Below are 7908 nucleotides of genomic sequence, written 5' to 3'. Positions count from 1 at the left end.
GTCCTCGGCGTTTAAATCAAATTCATCCCACCCTTCAGGCCCCGCAAACCCCCCAGAGGGTTCCCCCCTCCTGTGGAGCCCCAGTACCCCTGGAACAGGGGTTTGCCCAGCGCCTGGCAGCTGGACATCCCTTCCCAAGTCCTGGTGCTGGCTGCCCAGGCCAAGCTGTCCTTGCATCTCCCATCCAGCGTTGGCACATCTCTATGTCAGCACTTGGCATGAGCTGCTTTCCTGGCACCAGCACCGTCTGTAGGACGTGTTGGTTCCTTATCTGCAGCACCCAAGAGAGGCTGATGAGCCCTTTCTAATGGCAGCTGGATTCAGAAGAGGATATTCCCTATTTGTCTGTGGATAAGCCCTGAGGTGTGGAGGGAATGGCAAGTGGTGATTCACTGTCAGCTCAGCTCTTTGTGTGTGTTGCCTTATTGGCAGCCGCCTGCTCTGGGCACAGCAGCCCTGGACCTGCCTCCTCTGGCAGCTTGGACCTGGCAGGGACTCCTTCAGTGTCTTCTGCAGGCTCCTCCTCTCCTAAATATAGAATCATGGAACCTTAGAATGGTTTGGGTGGGAAGTGAACTTCTAGCTCATCTCATTCCACCCCCTGCCACGGGCAGGGACACCTTCCACCACACCACGCTGCTCCAAGTCCCATCCAGCCCGGCCTTGAACACTTCCAGGGATGGGGCATTTTCTAAGCCTGGTCCTTAAAACTGCTGCCAGCCTGAGCAGCCCAAAATGGCCCTGCCTGCCTGAGCCAGGACACTGCTTGTGTGCTGGACTGCAGCCTGCTCGTACAAGGCAAATTAAAAATACAGAGGGTGATTTGCAGCCAAGTTACTCTTCATTCTGCCTCACTGTTTGCCTCCACCTGGCCTTCACCACAGCTGCAAATCAGTTGCTAAGCAGGGTTGTGAGTTTTACTCTGCACACAAAGCCTTAGGCTCTACTACATCATTTCCCAGTCCCTTCTTTGCCTTGGGCGTTGTCTCCGTGATCTCATTCCCTTCACTTAACACCTGCCCTTCACCTAACCCATCCCTGCAGAGCAGCCTGAGTGCAAGGTTGAGCTGAGCAGTGCTCCTTGGTCGGGCTTAAAGCCGGGGAGGAAGAGGAGGGAGCTCCACTGAGCCCTTTGTCACCCAGGGACCGCCGGAGGGAGCGTTGTGCCAAGTGAGCGGAGTCCTGGTGCTGTCAGCTGGGCTTGTCTGAGTGCACTGCTCGGGCTGTGCTAATCACAGCTGGAACTGAGCCCCGGGAGCTGAAGAACAAGCTGTGGCATCCACAGGGCCACGGGCTGCCGCGGGGCTAATGGCTCTGCCGGGCAGGATTCATCCCTGGCAATCCTTGCAGCTCCGAGTTCATTCAGAAAAAAAAAAAAAAACGCAGCTCAGCCGCTCCTGTAGAGTAAACCACCCGCCCAGCGTTTCATAATTCAGCAGCTGAGAAAAATAATTATAAATATTTAAAGCCCGCGGAGCCGCGATGCCTTTGGAATGGCAGCAGCTCTGCATCCCCCGGGCTCTGCCGTCGCTTCCTGCCCCTGCTCCATCCCGCTCTCCGAAGGGCTTTTAACTGGGATGGCAGCAGGAAGCTGTCACTGGCCCCGCAGACCTGGAATGCGTTTCCCTTTTGCGTTAAGAATCCAAATTACGTCTGAGATGCTTTGAGACCTGAAGGTTCCTGCAAGGATAATGGGTTTTCATTCTGCAGGGATGCCAGCGGGGTGTGAGTGGTGTCTTCCCTGTGCTGTGCCTCTCAGGATGGGGATTTCTGGGCTCTGCTCTTTCCTTTCCTGTAGATCTGCTGAGTCTGCAGTGTGTAGGAATTCCAAGGCAGAGCCACCAGCCACGTCCCTGTGCCCTCCTTCCCTCTGCTGCAGGGTTGGCATCACCCAGTGTGACCAGGGAACCGCACTGGGGAGAGGGCAGGAACAGGGCAGCTCCTGCCAGTGGGCACTGGGGCCTCCCCAGCCCTAATAAACCTCACACAGTCCCTTTTTGTCACTGTCTTAACAGTGACATGCAGTGGCAGCATCATGCAATGGTGGTTTAGAACAATGTCATGGCAAACAGGAAGGGCACAAGTTATTATTGAGACAATACCAACAAGACAAAAATATTCAGTTGTTTTACATTGTAAAACAGACAAAAAAACATTACCCTGTAAAGGGCACTGAGCTGGTCCTACACTGCCCATTCCAGCAGGGCCCAGGGGGAAAAGTTATGGGGAAAATCCATAATAATGATGGGGAAAACTCACAATAATGATGAGGAAACTCACAATAATGATGAGGAAACTCACAATAATGATGGCTGAAACTCACAATAATGATGGGGAAAACACAATAACGATGGGGAAAACACAGTAATGATGGGGAAAACATAATAATGATAGGGGGAAACGGGTGATGCTCAATGTGTGTGTGCAGGTCTGTGACACTCAGGTCTCAAAAATGTACATAAGCTTTGGGAAAACCACAGCTTCACTGCAGAGGGCCACCAGCCCCCAGCTGTGCCAGGAGCTGGGAATCTCCTGACCTCCTCCTCCAGTTTTGACCTGGGCAAGCATCCCTGTGTCTGTCAACACTCCAGCTGGTCCTGGTGCTGCTGTCCCCAGGGACTTGATGTGCACACAGCAGGGATGCAGCAGGGAGTGGGAACAGAAGTGGGCCTGGGAAGGTTGAAGAGTCAGACAGAGGCAGTGGAGCAAGAGCACTGCTCAGCATCCCAGCGATGGCTTGACCTTCATCACTTCAGCTCCTTCAGTCATCTTGACAAGAAGCTGGATTGATGGGTTTGCACGGGGAGGCAGGAACTCCCAGGCTGATGTCCCTGAGGAGCCCACAGCTGAGGCAGAGCTGGTGACAGCTGGCTCTGAGGAGCCATCCCAGCCTCGCCACGGGAGCTCACCCACCTCCCACCTCGGCGTGGGGGGCACCAGCAGCGGTGCCCGGGGGCCCGAGGAGACACATGGGCAGGGAAGATTAATTCCCTCTGATGGTTGTGGGCTGGGTGAGGAGAAACGGGGACAAAAATCGCTGCTCTGTCAAGAATTCCCCCTGTATCTGCACCAGAAGTGCCTCGTGTCCTCTTTTGGTGGATGAATACGGTCACATCGGTGCAAACCTTGAAATGTCAGTGATTTCTGAATCTTTGCTGTCCCTGGTGAAGGAAAAACCTGTTCCTGACACACACAGAAGATGACCCAGGATGCTTTTGGACACAGAGAAAATAATTTGGCTTTAATATAGGAAAATAAGTCTGCTAAGGGGGTATGACACAGTGAGAGAGGGGGGCACAACACTTTCACTCAGGCAACAACAAATCACTGTTCAGGAGGAAGAACTTTCTTCCTCTCATCAGATCTGATTGCATAACCCAATTAAAAGACGTGTATTTCCCCTTTCTGATTAGCACCAGCCAGTCAGAGTGCAAATGCCACCGTCCTCCCACTCTTCTTCACTTCCCAGTCTGGTCACTGGTGAAGAAGGTTGGGGATGAGCAGCAAAGCTGAGTGTGTTATTGACTGCTGTGCTCTCCTCCTGCTCCACATGCAGGACAAGGATTAGACATTAATCCTCCGGGCACTGGAGGTCTCCTCCAGCTTGTCACTGCATCAAAGACTGTTCATACAACTTATTTAATTTGGCATTTGATGAGCAGCACCAGTGGAAACGTATCCAGCTGACGAAGGGGGTTTGTTTTGCTGGCAAACAGAGACAGTTTTGGTACAAGGAGCTCTCCCAAGGACAAACAAGCTGGGGAGAAAAGAGCAGGGGGAAGCAGGACACAGGAGGGTGGCAAAGAGGAGAAATACACCCATGAATCACAAATAATTCCTGAGCAGCGTGTCCAGGGGTGCATCTGCAGCCATGTGTGGTCCAGGCTGGCACTGGCACCCTGCCCTCACCAGCCTGGGACGTGATGCTCAGCCTTGGCTCTCCAAGCTGCCTTTATCCCCCTTGAGAGAGAAGAGCTCTGCAACTCCACTGCCCCCCAAAATGCCCCCATGTCCCTCCTGCCTGCTCCTCCTGGGGCTGAGCGTGGATTAGCAGGATCTTCCCTCTTGCTTGGGAGGATTAAACGTGTTATCCCTCTGCAGTCATGATGGATTCAGCTTATACTTTTCATCGTAAAAAGCAGCTTTCAATTGTGAAACATCTCTTTTTTCAGCCCTTCAGAGAGGCAAGTCCTGGGGGAAGCCAGAAACTCTGGAAACTACCTTCTCTCTGCTGGTCAGGCCACTCTCTGCAGAGCAACCCTCTGCTGCAGTGCCCTGGAATCATGGAATATTCTGAGTTGGAAGGTACCCAAAAGGATCATTGAGCCCAGCTTCTGCAAAGGACAACCCCAATACCCCACCTTCTTCCCAAGAGCGTTGTCCAAACCCTCCTTGAGCTCTGGTAGCCTTGGGGTGGTGCCTCTTCCCTGGAGAGCCTGTTCAGTGCCCGACCACCCTCTGGGGGAAGAATCCTTTTCCCAGCACCATCCCTGCCCTGCCTGTGCCAGGCAGGACCAGTGTCAGAGCAGGAGCTGTAATGAGCAGAGGAGGAGGAGGAGGGAGGCGGTGGTGGAGCTTGGCAGGAATATTCCTGCCTGCACAATTAGCAATGAACAACTCCCTAATGATTGTTATAAAGTTTTAAACCGGCTAATGGGTCCTGGGAAGAAGAAGTTCATTGGAAGTACAAAGCATAAAAGAGCAAACACAAGCTGTGACATTTTAAATGAGGAGGCAGGAACCAGTCTCTCTGCAAGTGATTATGGAATTATAGTGCTGCCGCAGTTATCCGTTAGCCAGGGATGTGCTGGGAATGCAAAGCCAGGGCAGTGCGTGCAGGTTCCCAGTGCCAGGGGCTGCCTGGAGCAGGTGGGCACAGCCTGACAAGGAGAGGTGCCCATGGGGCAGGTTCCTGTTGGTCACACCTGATGCCCTGATGAGAGAAATCCCAAAGGCAGAGGGGTGCCCTGAGCGATGCTGCCCATCCTGGGGGCTCGGGGGGCTGCCAGAGCCAGGGAGGCAGAGCTGCCAGGGTCTGTGTGGTTCTCCTTGCCTTTGAATTGAGCCTCTCACCTTCCTGGCACCTGAAACCTTGAACCTGTGACTGGGGGACATCACCCCTGTGGGCTGGGCACTCACCTCCCCTTGGGGTACAACTAGTCAGAGTGAAACACAGGGTGCCCACCCTGCTCCCCAGCACTGCAGTGGGACCTCCCTCCTTAGCCCAGAGCAGAAGCCAGTGTCACTTTGGCCCACAAATATTCTCTGGAGCCTGAAATTCCTGCTGTTCCCACCCTGACCCATCACCCCATGCACTGCCAAATCCCATCGTGCCACGCTGTGGCCACGGGAGCAGCTTTTTGCCCTCTCCTTCCTTCCCAGGCTGCAGGGGGTGTGTTTGCCTGCTGGTGGGCACCCATGCACTCCCTCTCCCTGCCTTTGCAGCCTGGATCTGGAGAGGAAACCTGGCACAAACCAGTGATCCAGCAGCCACAGGGACAGGGGATGCAGGTGGGACCCCACCTCACCTCTTCTTGCTGGAAGGGGCACAAAGAGGGAGGTAAGAAAGGCCCAAGCCCTCCCTTTCCATGTGCCCACAGGGGATGAGGTGCCCAGGGATGCTCCACAGGGGTGAAGGTGACAGTGATAACCTGTGCCCAACCTGCTGGAGGGCCAAGGCAGGGAAAGAGAGGTTTAAATGCTCTCATTAGATTAATGTGCTGTGGCGTTTTAAATTAGAAAATATTAATGTGGAAATAATAGGGATGTGCGTGGGTAATTTTTCATTCCCCTTGGCAGGCTGTAAGGAACGGGAGGGCTGAGGGAGAGCTGCTGCCAGAGGAGTTTCCAGTGCCCCGGGCTAATCCTCCCCGGAGAGGGTGGGCGGCCAGGGGAGCTGTGAAGAGGTGGAGCCACATCCAGGAAGGCTCTGGATGGGACTGATGAAGATTAGGAGCCTTCTCGATGGCCCCTTGGAGACTTCACTGGCTCCAGGCAGAGGGTCTCTTCCTGCCCCAGGACCCCCCCTGCCCTGCAGCCCCCAACACCCGCCCAGCCCAGCCGCGGGAGCCCTGCCCGAGTTTACACCTTCCTCTTCTATTTATGACTTTCATTCCACTTTCTGCTGACTCTCTGATGGCACCACTCCAATTTAATTAAGCAAATAAATAAAGTGATTAATTTCGGTGCCGTGGACTCTCCTGTGTGAGCCCTGACAGCTCTCCTGGCTGCAGGATGGGCAGGGGACACCAATCTGCCCCCGGTGCCCCCCCGTATCAGGCTGTGGGTTCAGTACAGGTCCGTGGACACCCACGTGCTCCCACGGGGTGACCAGGACTGTGGGTTATGGAGAGAGGGGTTCAGGACACCCCTCATCCAGTGGGCATCCAGCATTCCAGGCTCCAGAAGCTGGGCTGTGAGGACAGGAGCAAATACAGTCGTTTTGTGGCTACAAAAAAAAATGACTGAGCAGCATTTTCCCACTTCGTTTTGAAGCGGAGCATTTGTTCAATACAATTCAGAGGACAATACGAAATAACTCCGTTAGGGTCTAATTATCTTCACTATACTCAGTGCTCCCAGATACTTTGGCACAGTACAGGATTTTTCCCTTAATGTGTTATTTCCAAGCATCCATGAAATCACACAGGATTACAAACTTCCTCGCTTTGGTGGAAACTCGTCCTACTCAGAAGGTTTCTGTGCAGAATGGAGACAAAACACTTTAATGTGTCAATGAATTACGAAGAATATTCCTTAGTCCAAAGGGTAAATTAATTTATTACCTCTCCTGGGGGTGAAGAGGATGGTCTTACCAAAGAGCACACCCAGCCCAGGGGTATGGCAGAGATCAGTCTCAGAGGTGAAGGAAGAGAGATAAAGCAGGTATATGGAGATAAAGCTAATTAAACTGAGATTGTGGATGCAAAGAAGACTAAAGAAGGTGCCTTATCTGGTGGGAAGGGCAGAGGGGAGGGACTGAGGACACCTGGCTTCTAATCTCCAGATACGCTCAATGTGCTGTGTCGCCTGGGGCAAGTCACTTAATTCTCTTTTTTGTGCCATTTAACCCTGCACTGAGATAAAGCAGCCAGCTATTTACAGGCTCTGCAGCAGTAATGAAGGCTGGAAACGTTTGGGAATGTTCTGAGATCACACCTCGTTGTTCCATCACTGGACAGCCAAGCCCAGCTCTGTGTCCTTTGTCCCCAGTGCTGGGAGTGACCAGGAGCCTCCACCTCCCTCTCTGCTGGTTCCCTGCAGTGAAGAGATTTGGATTTGCTGAGACATCTGATATTTCTGCACCTCCTCGTGCCTGTTTGTCACCAGCAGCTGAGCTTTCACCCCAGGGACCGATGGAGAAGGGGATGTCCTGCAGAGCTGGGGACAGACAGGGCAGAGCAAACCCGGGTGATGCTCAGTGCAGGATTTTAGGGAGGGCTGCAACAACATTTATGATTTAACCAAACCTGAGACCCACAGCCAGCGGTGAAGGCGGCAAGAAGAAGATCAATATGGTGGCTAATGGATAGAGAAGGGCAATTAAAGTGGGTGTTGTGTTTGATAAATCATTTGGGAAGTCAAACAGGCAGTGAAAGTCTCGCAGACCCGCCGGCTGGGGAGGTGAGGAGCCGGCCGGCACAAGTGGAGCCTGGATGATTAATGGTTATAAGCACCAATGTTTGCCAAACTGACAAGTCACCGAGAGTAAAAACAAAGCAGGAATATTTGTAATTGAGTTTTATGTGTGCCTCCTGTTTGGAAGAGGTTTGGGAGAAGGTTTTTGTTTGAGACAGGGAGTCAGAGTACCGGGCTGTGGTCACAGGCAGCACATCAGGAACAGTGTGGCCAACAGGTCCAAGGAAGTGATTCTTCCCCTGGACTCAGCACTGGTGAGGCCACCCCTGG

This window comes from Lepidothrix coronata, unplaced genomic scaffold (genome assembly GCF_001604755.1).
Source record: "Lepidothrix coronata isolate B3197 unplaced genomic scaffold, Lepidothrix_coronata-1.0 Scaffold90, whole genome shotgun sequence".
Taxonomy (NCBI): Eukaryota; Metazoa; Chordata; class Aves; order Passeriformes; family Pipridae; genus Lepidothrix; species Lepidothrix coronata.
This window is presented reverse-complemented; position numbering follows the sequence as displayed.